General features: G+C 49.7%; 1 protein-coding gene across 3 annotated transcripts in view; it reads right to left on the reverse strand.

Moving 5' to 3' along the window:
• The window catches only part of Znf423 (zinc finger protein 423), a 303273-nt gene that overhangs the window by 127787 nt on the left and 155524 nt on the right, over positions 1-19962 (reverse strand). Inside the window, exon 1 of one of the 3 annotated variants that reach the window (XM_036187114.1) lies at positions 18420-18501. The exons of the other annotated variants lie outside the window; for them this stretch is intronic. The gene's annotated coding sequence lies outside the window, so the exon portion shown is untranslated. Of the gene's footprint in view, positions 1-18419; positions 18502-19962 lie in introns of those variants that run through there. 3 annotated transcript variants of the gene reach the window in all.

Genomic DNA, 19962 nt, shown 5'->3' on the forward strand with positions numbered 1-19962 from the left:
CATTATTTTGATATCTTAGCTCAGAAATACTCAAACTACCACAGAACCTCTCCTGTGTGCCTGGCCTCTTCCAGGTACTTTCTCACCATCACTGGGGAGGTGGGGGCCAGGGCGCTTCCACTGTACAGATGGGGAAACTGAGGTGGATCCCAGAAACAGAATCCTGGCAAATAATAAAATGGCAGCGGCAGCGCAAACCCCAGGTCTGCTCGCTCTCCAGGCCAACTTCCCTAGAGGCAAACAATTGAGCTGACATGCAAAGTCCCTGGGTGAGAAGGCCCAACCCTCCTTCTAGTCCTCCCTCAAGAGGTAGGCAAGAATTGCTCAGGGTATACATTTCAAGGAGAAACCACCAATGCCCAGAGAAGCCCCCTAGATGCCTGATGAGTGTAGAGAAATGAACAAGCAGGAAGGTGAAACCAGGAAGGCACTCTGCCCTTGGAACAAGCCTGAACTAGCATATCTACAACAGTCCTGGGTTTCTAAAACCTTCGTGCTAACTGATGACCAAAGGGCAGCTACATACACCCCTGGGCTTCCAAGCTCCCCCAGCAACTCATCCAGACCATGGGTGACCCTCCCAGCCTCTGAGACTCAGTAAAAACATGTGCAAAGGAAGCAGCACTGTAAGAGGTAGATGAGATTAATATGAAACCCGCTACAGTTCTGTTGGCGCCCATGTCGCAAAGATGCGCATGCCTCCACAGACAACCCACTCAGGACTGCCTGAGGCTGAAAGTGGGTGCCGTGGTCAGAGTTCAGCTGGCAAGCAAAGGCTGTTGAGGAAATGGAAATGGACTTAGCAGTAACTGCAAAGGGCCACACAGCTCTGTGGACTAGCTACAGAGGTGCTGAACTGTATACTAAAATAAGTGAATGTTACAGCATGCAAATTATACTTCTATAAAGCTGGTAAACAAAAGCAGTATTTTGCCAATAATAAGAATTAATTCTAATTAGTATCAGTAGCGCTATTTTTAGCAGCTACATCTATTGCTCACATCCCACATGCCAGGACTGTACATGTCTGTTATCTCAATAAGTCTTTCAGCCTTCACAGCACCCATGGCTGTGGTCTCCAGGAGCACCCCATGTTTGAGATGGAGATGCTGAGGCTGAGAGGGGTGCCCACCACACAAAGCTGGATGCTTCACAGAGTTGACCCCTGTGTCTCCCAATCAGGCAGTTTCTGATCCTAGGCTAACATATGCTGCTCAGCCGCCACCACCATGAAGGGAATCATGACCTGCCCAGTTGTGCCAAGGTACCCAAAGTTCATGGCAGGGCTGACTGCCTGGCTTTATTTTCTGCAAACAAGTCTCAAAGCTAAAGGGAAGTCAGCATTATTCTCCATCAACTGAGCCACTGCTGAGATCATAATCATCCGAATTGAAATGAATATAAGACTCCTTAAAATGAAAGGGCTCAATCAGAGGAGAGGGGCATGTTGACATAGGAAGTCCCAAACTGGTCACCCTGCTTAGAGCCAGCTATTTGAAAATCACTCGGCCCTGGTGGTTCTCCGCCTACCTGCTCCAAGTGTGTTTTGCACTGGGGGCATCTAGCCAATGGCACCAGAAGAAAATTAGAGAAACAAGCATGGGCCAGGGCTCCACTGGACCTACAGGGGCATCAGCAGAGGAAGGGAAGACTCCTGTTCCTCCCAGTAACAAACACCCCTCAAACACGGTTAGCACTTGCCGTGTGTAAGTGTGACCACCCATGAGCAGGCATTACTAGCATGTCCGCACACCCTCTGGCAGGAGTGCAGAAAGGGATGGAAGCATGTGGAAATGAGGTGAAGGGTATCTCAAGGTCTCTTTTCTTGAACATTCAGGATTCAGCAACAAGTAGGTTCAAGGAAAGCCTCCCTTGCCCAGCTACCTTCCCATCTTCAAAGGAAGATTTTCTGTGAACCAGGCATTCTTCTACGACTTTCCATGCATTAATTCAGTCCGCAACAGTTCAACGAGCTAGGCGTATTATTACTTCATTTCCATTTACAGGCGAAAATGATGCACAGAGGCTGCCTTGCCCGGTGCCACCCAGCTGCCAGGCAGTAGAGCCAGGAAACAAACCTACTTAATCCTATTCAATTGGCAGCTTCATCCACAATGCTGAGATGGGAGAAAAGTGACAAATGCCAGCCCCTCAGCTGTTGCCTCCTCTAGAATAAGCATGGTCAAAGGACAGAATGAGAGAAAATGACTTTCAAAATGGAGATTAAATTCTCTTGAAAATGACTAATCCAGCAAAGAGGCCTGGAACGAAATAGTTTCTAGAAGACTTCTGCTGTCTGCTGGAGGAAAACACACACCCCAAACATTAAAGAGGTGGAAATTATGATAAAAATTCAATTAAGTAGAAGGAAGATTAACTGGGCTTTCGAATACATCGGCAACATAAGCAAGTGATCCCAGACTTGTGTGGTCAGACTCAGAGACTGTCAGGAAGCTAGGGGCAAGATGTGACCACAGCAAGAGCAACAGGCTAAGGCTGCAATCGGTGCACCTGAAACTGGCAGGCAACATGGAGCAGCCATGCAGGAAGGCATGGGGCACACAGCTCCCATCTGCTCCCATCAGAGAATATCAGGGAGCTGCTAGGACCCAGGAGGAGATTGGTCTAGCCATTACTCAGATACACAGGAGTGAGCTAAAAAAGTAATCGTCCTGCCATAAGAGGCAGAGGAGAAAGTGACCCTCCAGCACCAAGATGAAGGGGCAGCCCTAAAAAGAACTTTAGCAAGGATCCCTGCTTCAGTATCATTAAGAGTATAGCTGAAGCCCAGGAAGTTCTGGGTCTCCAGGACATTGCCAGGCTGAAAAGTTCCATCCATGTGAATAAAAAATGAAATCAGCTGGTGATGTCTGCCATGAGCAAAGGTATGTGGGAACAGAACGGACTCAGGGCACCGAAAAATTGGAAAAAGGGTCCCCCGGCCCCCCCCTCTAAGAGAGGCTCTATCCATCCTATGAGCAATGAGGCTTTGAGGCAGGGTCCCCTAAGTCCTGCTGTCAGTGCAAAGACAAAAGGACATGAAAAAGATGCACTGAGGTCTGAAGAGGAGTTGCCAGCCAGGTCAGCGCCAACCCCAGCTGATGTGAGTCCTGCTCTAAGTAGACACAAAGCTGCCTGGGTGCTCAGGAGAACCAGCTGTCTGTGCTCCCCAGAGCACGCAAGACCATGTGCTCTAAGGCATACACAAACTGCTTCCCACAGAGTCAGTCGGAACAGAAATAGGTGGCTCTCCAGACACAAAAGGACTCAGCGCAGTGTAGGACATCTGGCATGTCCCTACCTTCCTTCCAGGAAGCTGGGAATCCTGAGTCCTGCTGCAACAAGAACACTTGAACCTGGGAGTCTATGGCCCTGGTCCTCAGAGGTGGGTGTAGATGATGCTGGCTGGCCTTAGAAACATCGCCATGCCTTTCTGAGCCAACAACACCCCTATACCATGGGTGGACTGGACCACCTGTGGCCGTTTCCTGGAACTGCTTCTAGCCATCAGCAATGCAATTTCCCCAAGAAGCCTGAAGCTCCCAGCACACAACCCTAGGTGTTTTGTGGCTTTTCTTGGTAAATTCAAAAGAATTGTCAAGACGGAAGGAAGATTCTATCCAATCTGAGTTAGCATAAAGGAGTGCCCTGGGCCACTTTCACACATGTGAAAGGTGTGTCGCTTTCAAACATGTGACTGATGGCAGCTGCTGACTGTTCACCTTCTATTGCTTAATTTTTCCAAGATTGTGCAGTTAGGGCAGGAAGGAAATGGAGATTGAAATCTAGGGGTAAGGGTCTTGATACCCCACTCCAAGAAGAAGTGCTAACAGCTCATTCCAATGGAGCGAGTATCTTCTATCTCGTTCTATTTCTTCACCATGACTCAAATCAAGGTCTTCTGTGTCATTACAACCATTCTTGCTCCCCATCATGGTATCAATAGTCAGGTTAAATCTAAAGGAAACAGCTACGATTCCTCAGGCAGAGTGGAGACATCCAACGCCCAGGCATATCCTGGGCAGAGTTGGTGTGCGGGGGAGCAGCCTGGACTGTGTCTGCTGCCAGACACCTGTGAAGGAAGCAAAGGAAGCAGGCTGCCTCCAAAACCTGCACAGAACCAAACTCCAAGATGGTGCCAAGCAAAAGCAAATGCCTAAACATGTCAACCTCTCAACTGCTAGACTGTATGGATGTGAGACTCCCATGGTAAATGGAACTCGGGGTACCGATTAGCTGACCTAAACACACAGAGATGATTCTGGACTGTCTGGGACTATCTGGGAGAGGCCTCTGGAGTCACTGGGTCTTTAAAAGATGGAAGAGGAGGCAGAAGTTCAGTCAGAGTGGCACCGTATGAGAGCAAGTCAACCATTGCTGCTGGGGTTGAAGACACGTGAGTGATGAATGTGGTGACCTCTGTGCATGGCAAAAGTTTTCTGCCACCACCTTGACCTTTGCCCTATGTTTTTATCAGACTTCTAACCACCAGAACCATCTGATGACTTGGTGTTGTTTTTTCTTTTATGTATATGAGTGTTTTACCTGCATATGTGTAATTCCACCTCTTGGAACTTGAGTTATAGATAGTTATGAGCCACCATGTGGGTGTTGGGAATTGAACCTGGGTCCTCTGAGGAAGTTCTCTTAACTGCTGAGCTGTCTCTGCAGCCTCAGACTTGGTGTTGTTTTAAGCTACAATGTACATGAGGATTTGTCAGAGCAGCATTAAGAAACAGTACACCTCTGTGGCAGGAGTCGGATGCCACCAGAACAAACACTGGGTGATATGAAAGTGACTCAGGAGCTGGACAGTGGCCATGAGCTGAAAAAAAGGCAGAGGAATGATGTCTTTGTAAAGGGGTGGGCAGCCTTATGCAGGCTAACTGAAATACAGGTATAGATAACCGCTGGTGAAGACTTGGAAGGAAGAGAGCAGCATTTCCCTGAAAACTAAGATCTCCTTTGACCAAAACCTAAGCCAGCATGAGCCAGAAGCTGGGATACTAGACCTGTATAGATAAGGCTTACCAGGAAGAACTATGCTCTCGGAAACTAAAGGAGAAGGATGTTAGCCACACAGAGGCAGGAGTGTCCCCCACGGCACGGGAGGAAGAGACTACCTACAATGGGAAAACACAGGTATGGACTGGGTTTCCTGGGAGAATGTTGAAGGTGTTTCCTGGTTTTTTCTTGCAGCTTACAAGAAGAAAGGAGAAAAAGACTAGAGGCAGAAATGTGCAAAAGGAACCAGGATGCATCCTTGGGAAATCCTCGAATTGCAAGAAGACCACATAACGTTTACTTTTAGGAAAGCATGCTCCAGAGGGACGGCCGAGGGTGTGGCTGTGCATTCCGCAACCATCTCAGGAAAATCAAGAGGTCAGCGTTGAGTCACACAGAAGCCTTCTTTAAGAGATGAAGGGTGTGCCTCGCAGGCCTTCCCCAAACAAAACAGAGTGTCTGGAAGATTTAGGAGCATCATCCTCAAGCCATCTCAACAAAGCCCAAAGGTAGAGACAAAATTCTCTAGAAACTGCCTCTGAAGGAGCAGCTTGTCTTAAAGGGCAATTCCCCATGAAATACACAGGAGAGCCACAAGGGTCTTGAAATTTTTATACCAGCAGAAACACTGCCAGGTTAGCCCAAGAGGGAGAGAGAGAGAACAAGATGAAAGACGTCCATCACATGCCCCAAGTCCTACAAGCAGGAGCCGAGAGAGCAGAACAGCTCAGCTGCAAACGTGTGCTACCTTTTGTGGATGGGAAAGATGACTCAGAGGATGGACGCTCAAACCCAGAATGGGTAGAGCCATGAGCTATGAAGGATGAGGTCACTCGAGGACCAGGCTCAGACCTGGCACTCTATAACCACACACAAGGATTCCCTCTCTTGCTGTTTTCCATGCTCTCTTAAAAGGCAGACTCAGATAGACATGTCTGTAAAGGCCCCCCGCAGCTCTAATAGCCCAACCAGTTGGTGAAGTCTGTCCCTGATTATAGGAGCACCAGCAGTGGGTGTCTCAGCTCTGTGCTCCCTCCCAGTTTGGGTGTTTTTTTCATTCAAGACATTTTGTTGAGCCTGTTCTATATTCCTTGTTTCTTAGGGTGTGGAATATACCTATACCCTTGGGATCCTATGGTGGTATCTACCCAACCTCTATTTTATCATTAGTACTTGTCTACACTCTAAAACATCTTTTGGCTGGTTTTAAAAGATATTCTGGCCAGGGTGGTGGTAGTGCATGTCTTTAATCTCAGCACTCGGGAGACAGAGGCAGACGGATCTCTGTGAGTTCAAGGCCAGTCTGGTCTCCACTGGGGGTTCCAGGCTAATCAGGTCTACACACTGAGACCTGTCTTAGATAGATAGATAGATAGATAGATAGATAGATAGATAGATAGATAGATAGATAGGAAGGAAGGAAGGAAGGAAGGAAGGAAGGAAGGAAGGAAGGAAGGAAAGAAAGAAAGAAAGAAAGAAAGAAAGAAAGAAAGAAAGAAAGAAAGAAAGAAAGAAAGAAAGAAAGAAAGAAACTAAGACAACTGTAGGGAAATGACCGAGCCTTGAACTTAAAATGTACACACAGGCTTGCCCTGGACTCAGAAGAGCCACTGCTCTTCAGCTGTATGATCTTGGGCAAGCTACTGCACCTGAGACTCTCCAGGATAGGATAATGAAATCACTACCTTACATAGCAGCTCCTGCATTTGAGCTACAAAGGTTGGCAAAAGAAAATAAAGGAGGAAGGAGCCAGGGAGATGGCTCAATGGTTAACAGCACTTGCTACTCTTGCAGAGGACCTGGGTTTGGTTTCCAGCACCTACATGGTGGCTCACAACCATCTAAACTCCAGTTCCAGGGAATCTAACAGCCTCTTCTGGCTTCCTTTGATATACATAGTGTACATGCATGCATACAGGCAAAACAATCACAGACATAAAATAAAATAAATAAAGGGAGCCCTCAGCAGCTTAGGCAGCTACTGCCAATCTGGAACCTGCCAGTAGTGTGACACACTTCACACCATCCAGGGCAACACCATCCATTGATGGTGCATTTACTTCTACAGGCACCCTGTAATGAACCCAATGACTGCCAAAGCTGTGGGCATCCCAGGAGAAAACCCAGATTCCCATCTAGCTACTGTCTTCGCTCATATCCAAAGAATCAAGAGAGGTGCCACAAAGCCTACAGTGTTTGCTTTCGACCAGTTGAAGCAGGAGAAATGACATCCTGAGCGGGGAGGTCTCAGGTCACCATAGCCCTCCCCACAACTAGGCAGTCTGCAGGCCGTGCAGGTATTGGGCACTTTGGGAAGGCCAGTAAATCTACAAATCACCTCTGAATGGTTTTCAAAGGTTCACATTCACTCCTAGCCATCCCTGGAGGAGCCGGGAAAGCCCTAGAGGCAAAGGCCACATATCCATGATACAGCTGAGCCACGGTTCCCCTTCTGACCAAGGGCACTTGCTTCTCTACATGCCCATCCAGAAAGTCCCCCTTTGATCCTTGTGGCCTAGACCCGGCATTTGCGTTTCCAGCAGCCAACCAGCCAGCAACTGGTCTTGCCCCCTCCTGTCTCCATTACATCCCATTCATGTGGCCAATGCAAGTTCATTACCCTGCCTTAGTTTTACAGATAAAACTCAGTTTTCTCCTCTGCACAATGGGAGCATTGATAGTCTTGACAACACTTATTCTACAGATGAAGTTAGCCAGTGTTCATGAAATGTTACCCATGATCAGTGTTCTGTAACAGGTGAAGAGCCATTATTGCTGGCTCCTAGTTCACCATAAGATGGTCACAGAGTAGAGAGAGATAACTTTGGCAGTTTCAATGGCCAAGAGACAGTGAGGGATAGCATCTCCCTGAGCCCTAGTGGCGAGCAAAGAGGAACTAAGCTGAGGACTGCATGTCACCCTACAGATGCTGTTGTTTTGTTTTTGTTTTTGTTTTAGTGGAGCTGAGGATCGAACCCAGGGCCTTGTGCTTGCTAGGCAAACACTCTACCACTGAGCTAAATCCCCAACCCCTGGATGCTGGTTTTCAAGACAGAAGAAATGACCTGTATCGAGGCTAGATGTAGTCCTGACTTGCAACCCCAGGACACCATCCAAAAGACGGCTTGAGACCATCCAGCTCAACACACTCATGACAGATGATAAAGTCAAGGCCCTGGCAGTCCTGGAATGGCTTGTACTCCATCCACAGTGCCCTGCGTGGCACCATGGCAGCTGCCGTTCCCAAGGCCTCCAGCCTCACAAAGCAGGGTGGGAGGGAGTCAGTGTCATCTTGCCCCTTGAAACCTCTGACCTGGCAAAACACACAGCCGGCTGGCTGCACCATTCCTTAGACAAATTTACTTAGCACTGATATTGTAAATGCAATCACATTCAAATTTTATCAGAGAAATTAAACAGACTATGGAAAAGAAAAGAAAAAACAAACAGCACTCATCAGCTCACAGAGAGCTGGCTGTGATGGAGCTGGCTAAAGAGGACTATCTCAGTCAATCCTGCCAGCAAAGGAGGTGACTCCCCAACCTGACTCTGCCAGGATTCCCCAGAGACTGGGCGGTGGTAGTCCAGGGGGTCCCTGCAAACCCACACCACTTTGCTTGCTTGCACAAGGAGCCAGCACCCTGTTAAGTCATCTCTGTGAGCTTTAAGAAGCTGCCGAAGGCCGGTGCACAGGGCGCCCTGCTGACTAGAAAAAAAAAAAAAAAACAGCATGCTTTCGGCTTGAATCACTGTTTTTCTTCACTCCCTTTGGAGATCAGCAGAGCCCACATTCGGCCACGTTCATGGACCTGGGACTGTAGACAGCTGCACTCTAATTACATGTAAAGTGTACCAAAACATCCCTTTTATCACAGACTGGAAATCTGTTAGCATCTGTCTCTCCTTTGTCTCTTCCACAAGATACAAGCTTGTTTCTACATTTTTCTCACCTGTAGCGGTGATTAAAATTCATTATAAATGAAAGGAGTGAACAGAGAAACAAGTTCCTCTGTGTACCGTTCTAAACTCAAATTAGAAACAGCTGTTTGCTAATTCATGCAGCGATGTTTTGTCGTGCTCTGTGAATCAATAATAACTCACCCTATTGCTGCAGAAATTTTTGGATAATCCATATATTTAACGCGGCATCGGGTTCTCCAGACAGAGAAGCTCTTAGCAAAGTATGCAGGCAGGAGGGGACTTAGACTGACACTCTGGAGACAGCTCCCATAGCCCCACCCCAGATAACCTCAAATCCAGAGCCACCTGGCTCTGACCACCCCCACCCCCATCCCCAAGGAACCCTTGAGTGGTCTTATCCCCATCCCTTCTCTAGAATCAATCACACAATAGGAAGAAAGAAAGAGAGAGAGAGAGAGAGAGAGAGAGAGAGAGAGAGAGAGAGAGAAGGAGGGAGGGAGGGAGGGAGGGAAGAAGGAGGAAGGAAGGAAGGAAGGAAGGAAGGAAGGAAGGAAGGAAGGGAGGGAGGGAGGAAAATTCAACTCTGATTAAACATCAACCACATACACTCTCCAGCCGCTGGAGGGAACAGCAAAATTAAAAGTCTAATTGGTACCCGAAACAACTTAAAACGATTAAGTATAGGTGAAGCTTTCCACGAGAAAACAATCCTCTGGTTGAGATTAGGAGTGTTTGGATAGCATTTCTACCCTTGCATGAGCCTGAGCAGCAGAAGTCAGAATTGCTCGTTGTCCGGAAGCCCATAGAAGCCTTGGGAGGCATACGGGTGTGCCCTGGACCAGCTCCTGGGACAAACAGGCAGCAAGCAGAGCTTGCCCCCTGAGGCGGTGGAGGAAGCAGATGGTCTTCCCCTCTGTAGGGAAGGAGGTGGCTGAACCTCTGGAGGCCTCTGCTGCTCGCTGGCACACCACCTTACTCCATCTTGACTAACACAAGCTGTCCTTCAAGACACTGCCTCCAGGAAGCCCTCCCCAATGGCGTTTGCTGTCTATTGGTGTTCCCTCCTTAGCCTCAATAAACTGCTTGTCTGTATATGAACGTCTGAGTTTCTGTGTCCCTTACACCCTTTTGGGTTTGGGACATGGTCACACTGAACCCAGCACAGTGCCATGCTCTTCATAAGCTTCACATACGTGACTCCTCACCGCCATCCTGGGCAATGACCACTTTCAGTACGGCCCTAGTTTACAGCTTAGAAATTTGGAATTCAGGTAGGTAGGGGCCTGAGCTCTATGGCACTTGACTGGAGCGACCCCGGGTTTATGCAGAAAGCCTTAGCTGAGATTGCTTCAATTGCACAGCTTCTGTGTCCAGGCCACGGAGCCCACCAAGGGCGCCCTCTACTGGCCATGTAACCCACCCTGCTACTCAGGGACCGGCTGGCTCTACTACCCCCAGCATCCTAAAGAGTCCCTGTGTGAAACTGTCAGGCCTTCACTTTCCATTCACTTGAGTCTTCAGAGGTTAGCAGTTCAATGCCCCTGGGCTCTACAGAGCCCAGACCCAGATTTTCCCTAGAGAGGTCCATGTTATCATATAGCACCAACCACAGACAGGATCAGGCAAGCACAGAAAGACATTTTGAGAGGCAGGAAGTTCTTAAACTGGGATCTGAAGACCAGGTAGGTTCAGCACAGACTTTCTCCCAAATATGGGGTACCTGGTACATGGGCCTGGAAAAACTGTGATGATGGCAGGGGAGTGTCATGATGCTGTTAGCAACATGGATACTGAAATAGTAACTGCCCTTCACCCCCCTTTGCGATCTCGGGGATGGGCCAAAGGCAATAAATAACACTCCATTTCCACTGTCTCTACCCTCTCGTGGAAGAAGACTAGACCCAGAGTAGGCATTCTAGAAGGCTCCTGGCTGCTATGATAGGATCATGGGATCTCTTTGATTTTGTTTTTCATTTACTTTGTTTGTTTCAAGGAAGGATCTCACTATGCAGCCCTGGCTGTCCTAGTACTCACTATGGAGGCCAGGCTGGCCTCAAACAGAGATCCACCTGCCTCTGCCTTCCAAGTGCTGGGATGAAAGGCAGGCGGGTGCCACTATGCCCAGATGTTTTTCATCTAAGTTCCCCATCAATTCAGGGCAAACGGCGCTGGGTTCCGCTTATAGAATGAAGTGAATGAATATGTCTAAGTGGGAAAAGTAGGAGGCCCCAAGGGGAAGTACCATCTGAGTCACAGCCGAAAGACCAGGATACAAAGGCTGCAAAACTCCCAGAAGAGGTGAGGACAGGACCAGACAGTGAGGAAGGCCTCAGGAAAACGAGAGAGTTAAAGCTAGGTGAGCACACACTGCCCCAAAGTAGCAATCGATCAGGTGGTCAGCCAGAGGAGGAAGTTCGGAAGAGGCAAGGCCAGAGTCCACACCATGAATATTAAGCATAAAAGCCCCAAAGTACAGTCAACAGTACCTAGGGGGCCCCACAACATCAGAACAAGTAGCCATGAGTAGCCCCAAAGCACTCCAATTCTGACCAGTAACTGCTGATAAGGAATGACCAGCCTTCGAGCACAACCTACTTCCAAGAGATCTAACTGGAAGGGTCTGGTGTCAGCACAGTATCTTGTGCCCTAAGGACCAAATGTGTAAATCACTGTGGACAGCAGAAGTACCACCACTGAGGACGTGCAGGACACCCAGGGAGGGGACACACAATCCCTCAGGCACTTCTCTCGGCAGCCATCTTTTCTTCTGGTCTTAGAATGAATCACCATGTCCCCAGTCTGTACAGAGGAGCCAGTGTGACCCAAAGACACACACTGGACCACAAAGAGATCTGCTCTCTCAGCAGGAACTCAGCAGCTGGACAGTGCCAGAACCAGCAAGCAGAAGTTCCATCTCAAGGGCATTCTAGGGCTGACATGTACTCTTCCATTATCCACCGCCCCAAGTCCACCTCGCCTTTCCAGCACAGAGCTTATAAATCTGAAGCCACAATGGCACAATGGGGTGCAAGGTGACCCTAGATCTCTGGTCATTATCATCCAAGGCAAGCCTCCCACCCTCAAAGACAACCCCATCCACCAGCCTAATTGGAGACTACAATCAATGACATCCTATTTACTTGGGTAGTTTGGGGGTTTTGTTTTATTTATTTTTTCTTTTTTCTAAAATTTATTTAATGCATCAGATCCCCTGAAAGTGGAGTTACAGGCAGTTATGAGCTGCTATGTGGGTGCTGAGAACTGAACCTTGGTCCTCTGGAAGAATAGCTAGTGCTCTTTCTTAACCGCTGGGCCACTCTCCAGCCCCCTTGTTTTATTTTTCATACAGGATCTCACTAATATAACCCTTGTTGACCTAGAACTCAATATGTAGACAAAGCTGTCCTTGAAATCAAAGAGATCCATCTGCCTTGGCCTCCTGAGTGCTGGTATTAAAGATGCGCCACTATGCTAGGCTAGGTCTTGAACTTCTGATACACCTGTCTCAACCTCTCAAGTGCTAACACTACAGAGTCCTGATAAATCAAATGCTGTGACTCTCAGCCTGCATCTCTATAGAATACAGCTCCTTCTCAGCAGACTGTACAACTCTCCTCTAGAGGAGAGAGCAGTCAGGTCCCTAGGCCCATTTTGCCCTACAATGCCTGTGGCTGAAGGTTTCTAGACCCTATGAGACCAATAACACAGGTGGTCAAGACACAGTCTTTCCCCTGTCCAGGCACAGCCCAGTCCTATCCCCGCCCCTTTGTCATCATCAACATTCCTAGGCAGACTTCCAGGAAGCCTGGATCCTGAGCCCTCCTGGAGAACAGAAGTAATACCAGAGTGTGTGGCCAGCATAGCTTGGCTCCTCTGGGGAGCACACACGTGAAGAGGTGCCCATTAAGGGCCTGGGTGTTGTGAAGGGAGAGATAACTATGCTACCAATCTGCTGCAGCCACAGGGCTCCATTCCAGCAGCCTTCCACAAGAGACCATCTAAGCTCACAGAAGGTGCCCGAGGAAGGTCACAGGCAGGGCATGGGGAGGAGCTTACACAGGTTCAGATCCCTGAAGTGCCACACTCCTAGGAGAGGCCAGGCAATGTCAGCTGTCAACATCACACTGTCCTCTTCAGGTCTGGTCACCCCCAGGCATCATCGACGCCTGCCTGTGCCTCTCCCCGAGCCGGACCAGAATTTCCTCAGTTCCATGGGTATGGGAAAAACAGTGGGCCAGGCTCTCCGCCTCTTCTACAAAACACAGCTGGCTTGTGTAACTTTCTTACTGGAGATGCAGGCAGATGTGACATGTGGAAAGCACTTCTCAGTGGCTCTCTGTGGCCAGTGTGAACCCGCTTCTCAGAGGAGCACACTGAAAGGTACAAAGACCAAGGGTTCGCCAACACAGCCAGTGATTCCTTCAATGGATACACCAGCCAGTCTGAGAATCAGGGTTTGATGTCCCAACCCAAAACCACCCACAGTTCTCTCCCCTCTCAAAAACCAGGGGCGTTAATACCCACAAGATGATCTTCAACTGAAAGGGATCAGGGAGCCAGTGGTCACTCAAAGGGACATTCATAGGCACGCCGCCTAGAATGAAGGTCTGATTTGCACCTGCACCCCAAATAGGCTTGCCCCTCCCTCCTGCCTCTGGGCCACAGAATCTGCACCATATCCTTGCCTCAGGCTCCAGGTTCAGCGAGCCTGTCCAAAGCACATGCCTAAGGTGGCACTGTGTGTGCTGTGATGTGGGTGGGAAGCAGTCACTGCTTGCTAGGCTTGCCTCCTGGAGTCACTAAGAGGTCATCTGCAGGACTGTGCCCTGGTATTACAGCTCAGCTTGGTCCTTTCAATTGCCACAGGTGTGACGGTGTGGCCTACCTAAGGCCAGTCCTAAAGCATGGCGTGGATAAAATTGAGGTGTTGTTTTCATAATGCCCACTAAAATGAATGCATTGTAGCCAAAAACAAAGTACAGGTTGCCCACAATTGGGCTGTACATTCTTACAAATGGCCTGGGGGAAACCCCGGAAGGCCCTCTGCCCTAGCTCTGGGACTGTTCCCCTTCCCTCTCCAAAACACAAGTGACGCATAGCCAGTGCCATGCCTGGGTAGCCCCTGGAATCTTGGTACCTTCTATTCCTAATAGAAACAGGGAAGAGAGAGGAGGTGGGCAGACTCTGTATAGAAGGGGCGGGAAAGAGGAGAGGTGGGGGAGCCTGGGTTCTAGGGTGTGCTAGTGCCAGCTCACAGCTACTCGGAAGTCCTGTTCAGCCTTTGTGCTCAGCAGAGAACATTTCTGTTTCCTCCATATTTTCATGTTGCAGCCTCCAGAAAATCCTCCGCCATGGGCTTTACTGCTGAGCTGTAGAGCTTCTGGGATGGAAGGATTAAAGGCTGCCCGACCCTGGCCATGTCAGCACCACCAGTGAGGATGCACTGTGTGTCCAGCATTTGAACAATTTGTCTTACACGTTTTCCCTGTTTGTATGCATTGAGACTGCTTTTTTTTTTTTTTAACTAGCTATATTTTACAGATGAGGAAACTGAGGCTCAGTAGGATGGAAGAAGCTTCTATGTCCTGGGAAAATGAGGCTCCTGAGGTTGGAGGGGGATGACCTTCCCTAGTACAGAGCCCAGCAGGGTGTGAGGGATCCAGCTGCCTGCTGGCATGAAATTCTGGTATCACTGGATCTGAGGGCCATCTACCCCCAACTCAGACACTACCAGGTCACCTCGGTACCTGCTGCAGAGCAGGTATCTGCTGAGTACAGTACCACCACACCTTTCCATGGAGCCAACTGTCAACGAAGGTGCAAGATAGAACTACATGAGCCTTACTCCTCACAACGCTGCAGTCCTAGTGCTTCTCCTGGGTTGAAACTCCCAATGGGCTATAAGGATCCTCACAGGTACTCTGCATTTAGAACTATCTTCAGACAGCCTCGATAAACCAGGGCTTTCCTGACTCCTGGGGCCTCACAGGTACCTGGCAAAAACTCTGGTGGATGAATGAATGAATTCAGGCAGGCATTACTGACAGTACCCCAGTCTACAAAAAGCAGTTGGCAACCAGGGCATGGATGGATGGATGGATGGATGGATGGATGGATGGATGGATGGATGAAAACAGCATTACAATCTGGGGTTTGAGCCAAAGAAGGCATTTTATATTTATATATTTTATATATTATGGCATTTATGCAAGAATGAAAAAGTGCACAAATGAATAAACAAATGATGGATAAATAAGATTTACCAGAGAAGACTCAAGGAGCTAGTCAAGATGGACCCTGTAAGGTGGAGGCTGAGGAGTTCTGACCTTGAATATTCAGACCGCCAGGGCCCAAGGGGTCTGCCCTGAGCAGAGCCCCTCCAGCTGCCAAGTGTGGGACTCCCACACTTTATGGCAGGATGCAATTAGAGCAGTCTTCTGTGTGACCTGCATTTGCTGTCTTTTATTTAAAAAGGCAGGGGTGTGCAAGGGCAGTCAGGGAGCAGTGGGGACATGGGGTTAGGAGGAACAGCTCCACCGCCGGCCAAGGCCTGAACCCCTGGAGAAATATCGTTAAAACAAAGGAGACACCAGGCAGAAAGGGGGTCTTGTTTGTTCAGACCAGAGCAGAACAGCCTTAATAAGATAAGAAGCAGAGATGCCCTGCTCTTAAAGAGACAGACAAGGCAGTGAGGTTGAGAGGTGGGGCACACATTTTTCTGGTAAAGCCTCCGAAGCAAGTGATTGCCTCTTTGTATCTCACACACTAGAGGCTTAAGGTATGTGAGGATGAATCTGTGCATGCCAAATACCTGTTCTATGTGACCCCCATCTAGAAACCAGAAACATCCTGCTTTATTAACCTGTACCCCCAAACAAGTGAGCCCTCTACAGGAACATGGTAAAGCACACCTTGGCACATACATTTTCCCAGGAAAGAGCTGATTCAGTGCAGGTGGTTATCACCCCTACCCAGCTAGGGCTCCCATCTGCCTGCCTGATGGACTGACACTAGATTGAATACTTCGGATTCATCCTGGAGGCTCTCTGCATCCGTTCATCCATCAAATCTCCAATCATTCTCCAAATAGCCAGAGTGCCAACCCCATGGCACACTGTCCCTGGTGTAAAGCCCCTAGAGGGGCTGTATCTGGACATCAGGACAGAGCCAGAAAGCCTAGATTCCAAATCTCACTTCCACCACTGGCCGGCTGTGTGGACTAGGATATGTTACAGAGCCGCTCAGCAACTCACCAAGAGGAAGATGGGCGAAGAAAGCCCCCTGCCTCTCTGGCTGCAGTACATAGGTGAAACACCCTGGGCCAACACCTAGCACTAGGAAACACTCAATGCACCTATGATGGCTTGATGCTTCCAGATCAGGGGTAGGCCTGGGAGACGCCATGGCACAGCAAGATAACTATAGCAAACCATGTCCCCACTCACAGTTCACTCTTCCCATGAGCATCTTCAGTTGATCACCTCTTAACTCACACCCCTCCCCTGTAACATCGTGGGAAAGAGAAAGCCACGCCCCCTGTCTGGACACTGAGCCCCAGTACAAAACCTGAACCTAGAAGGACCCCTGCAGGAGATGCAGCTCTCTCTCCAGTGAAACCCCTTCTGCAACTAGATTTGGTTTCTTCCAGTGACAGAGAACCCGTTCCCCTCTGAACCCTCTTCACACGCAGGAAGAAAATATTTTATCATGAGCCCTACAAGAACAATTGCTGACACCACTTGGAGACAGGAATAACAGATATCCCGAAGCCAATTATCCCTCAAGAAAAAAGACAATGAGTCACCTGTTGCCTGGAAGCCATCTTTAAAGTGACAGTGCAATTTGCATTAGTCTAGTCCTTCAGCAGCTATTAATCTGTGCCTCCTCCCTCAGCCTGTGCAAGGCTCTGGGGACAGGGTGTGATCTCAACCAAGTCCTTGCCCTCAGCACGCTTTCAGCATAACAAGAGGGGATCCAGTTTTCCAGCTGAATAGAGCAAGGCACCATCAGCTGGTGCCATGGACACAGAAGGAGCAGGAGACAAGTGGAGGAGAAGGAACCACTCTGCACAAGTGACAAGGTGACAGGACAGCTGAGCAGACGCTTTCAGCCAGCACAGAGACAGTCAGGGCAGGATCTGAGGAGGAGCGTTCCAGACAGAGGATTATACACACATGCTCGCCAAAACCCAAGCAAGCCAATGTGGGGACGTTTTGCTTTCTGAAATAGCAGTATAGCAGTGTGGGAAAGGAAGCAGAACAAGCAGAGGAGCCACAGTAGGGCTCACAGGCCAAGAGACTCCAGGGCCAGCAAGCCCTTAGTGGTACCCCAGAGCTCAAAAGGCACAGAGGTATCAGGGATGCAAGCCAGAGGGGACAGGGGTGAAGGTTATTGTTGTCCTGCCTTCAGAGAGCACAAGCAAAGCTGTGCCCAGATCCCTACAGAAACCAACTCACTCTGTGACCTGCTGCTGCTCACTCACCCTCTCTGGTCTTAGTTTTGGCAACAGCTCATCAGGACTGAGCATCCTCCACGCAGGCGCTCTCAGGACCCGAGTCCTCGGAGTCTGCTGTTCCACGCAAGACGCACCCACCATTCCTCTACCCTACTGCGCCATCCTTACACCCATGCCAGCAACACCACGCAGGATTGGTACTCCTGCCAAAATAGCTATTAACCCAGTAGCCAATAATAACACGTTATCCTATCAATTTGCTGCTGAAATGCTGTGTAATTGCAGAACCTAAGTTTGCCATCTCGGTAGCCTGGTTACGACATAAACAGAAAGGACCTCACCAGTCCCCTCCTGAGGAGAACAAGTGGCTGGCCAGGAGCAGTCCTCACTTCCCACCCCCATACACCTCTGGCAAAGCCCCAGGAACCTATCCAGAGACCTGGCCTCTTATCCGATAAGCAATGTCACCCCTCTGAGCAGAGAGGGCAGCAATGCATGGGCCATGATACTTTGTGAGCAGCCAGGTCAAACCCAAAACCAGCACACCCCCAGCTCTCTGGCTGGTAGTAGGGCTGAAGAGCCAATAGACATTCAGGGGTACCCAAATTCAGAGGCACATGGACGAAAGAGATGCAAGCTAGGGCTCCTTGAAGGACGGGGGCAACAAGAGGCTAACAGAATAGGTCAAGGGACGGGTAACAGAGAAGCAAGAGCACAGTGTGAGACCCAGAAAGCAGCAAGCACCTGAGGCCGTCCCACTCCCACAATTCAGAGCCCCAAGCAGGTCTGACACTGGCCAACAGTCTCTCCTTGGCAGACAGCCTGCTCATTTTACCCACTTCATTGGAAAAACCCAGTTTCCTTCCTTCTGGATTTGATACACAGCACAGACACTCCAATCTCAACAAGCTGGGAGCCTCCACTGAGACTTGGCATCCTGTGCAGACTAAGGCCTGATGGGTCCGTCCTTCCCTCTTCCCTGGGTCAGTCTGCACCTCCCCTCCCACGCCACCCCACCCTTACCTCTCCCCATGCTCACCAGGGTGCCCAAGAGGCAAGTGGCTGGTGCCAAAAGGGCCAGACTTGAGCCCGTGTTCCCAGCACTGGAGGCAGGGCAGGCAAGGGGGAGACAGGCACTTCCCACTGGCCCACGGGTGACCTCAGCCATGGGATGCATCTCCACCCGCCTTGCCTGGCCAGCCCAGGAAGGCTGGGTTGAGGGTGTGCTGCTCCCGCTGCGGGCTTGGCGGGGAATCCAGCTAGTGGGGAGAGGAAGAGGCTTGGGAAAGGAGGGGCAGCAGATGGAGAGGGAGAAGACAGAGCAGGCCAAGCTCAGGCCAATGGCCACATGTTGGCTCAATGGAGGCCCAGACCCTAGGGGTGCCAAAGAAGCTCTGTCTTAGGAATCCACAGAGGAGGAAGGCCTGAGCTTGGGGCTGAAGTAAGGACCAAAGACAGGCAGCAAAGGGACTCTCAGTCACACCCAGTTGGCCAGCACAGGATGAGGGACAGCCTTTCGGAGGCCCCTGGGTGGAGTGGGTGGGGTACTGTCTGCGGGAAGCAGCACTCACAGCAAATGAAAACCAGGCCTGAAACTGGCTGGTTGCTGTTCAGCTCCAGGGAGACCTTCTGTTGGCTAAGGTGCCCAGCCAGAGCAGAAGGTGGTGTTCAAAATGCAGGGGCAGGGAGGAGACCCAGCTGCTGATGCAGGGCTGGACAGCTACCGCTAAATCATACAGTCATTCATTTTGGCACTCTGAGTGCCTTTTGTGGTTGGCACATTCTGCACCCAAGGTCCACTTGGCCTCAAGTGCTGTTTAAAAACTAAGTAAATATAAAAGAAAATAAAAATACTAAAGGTGCAATTTCCTTCCCTCTGCAAGGATGCCAGGCAGGTTCTCTGCAAAGCTGGGCCTGAGGACTGGAATCAGGACAGCCAGCCAGGAGTGAGTATGGTGTCTAGGTGCATCCTTGCCACACACCACAGGGAAAGAGTGCCGTTCATCCCATTAGAAGAATGAAATTGTCTGTTGCACATATCCATGGCTAATCATAATCGGTGGGACTCCAGGTCCTGACACTCTGGGCTGGGCACGTGGCAGGCCCAGCTCTCTATACATATGATGTATAGATATGTGTAGATTTACATATCAATACATATGGATGCCAGTCACCTGTTCATACATTCATCCACTCATCCAGTCTTTCAACAGAGGTTCATGACCAGCAGCTGATAGCTGCCAAGCACCTTGATGTTAGAGGCAGGAGGATGAAGCCCAAAGGTTCCCACACATCTGTGAGGGTGATAGGCACTGGAGAGTGCTTGCACATATGAGAGTACAGGGGTGCTGGGTGGTATCCTGGAAAAAGCAACCTCTATGTGGAGCCCAGCAGGTAAGACTTAGCCAGGGTGAGGAAGCAGAGGAAGGGAATGGAGCTCTGAGAGTCTTCACACAAAGGCCAGGAGGAGACTGGAGCTCTTGAAGGCCTAGAGTGGGCCTCATCCAGCTCCTCCTCCTCAACCATAGTGGGTGGCCCATGCCTTACCCCAGATCAACACAGTGGGCCCCATGGCACCTCTG

The sequence above is a fragment of the Onychomys torridus genome, chromosome 5 (assembly GCF_903995425.1).
Source record: "Onychomys torridus chromosome 5, mOncTor1.1, whole genome shotgun sequence".
NCBI classification, from domain to species: Eukaryota; Metazoa; Chordata; class Mammalia; order Rodentia; family Cricetidae; genus Onychomys; species Onychomys torridus.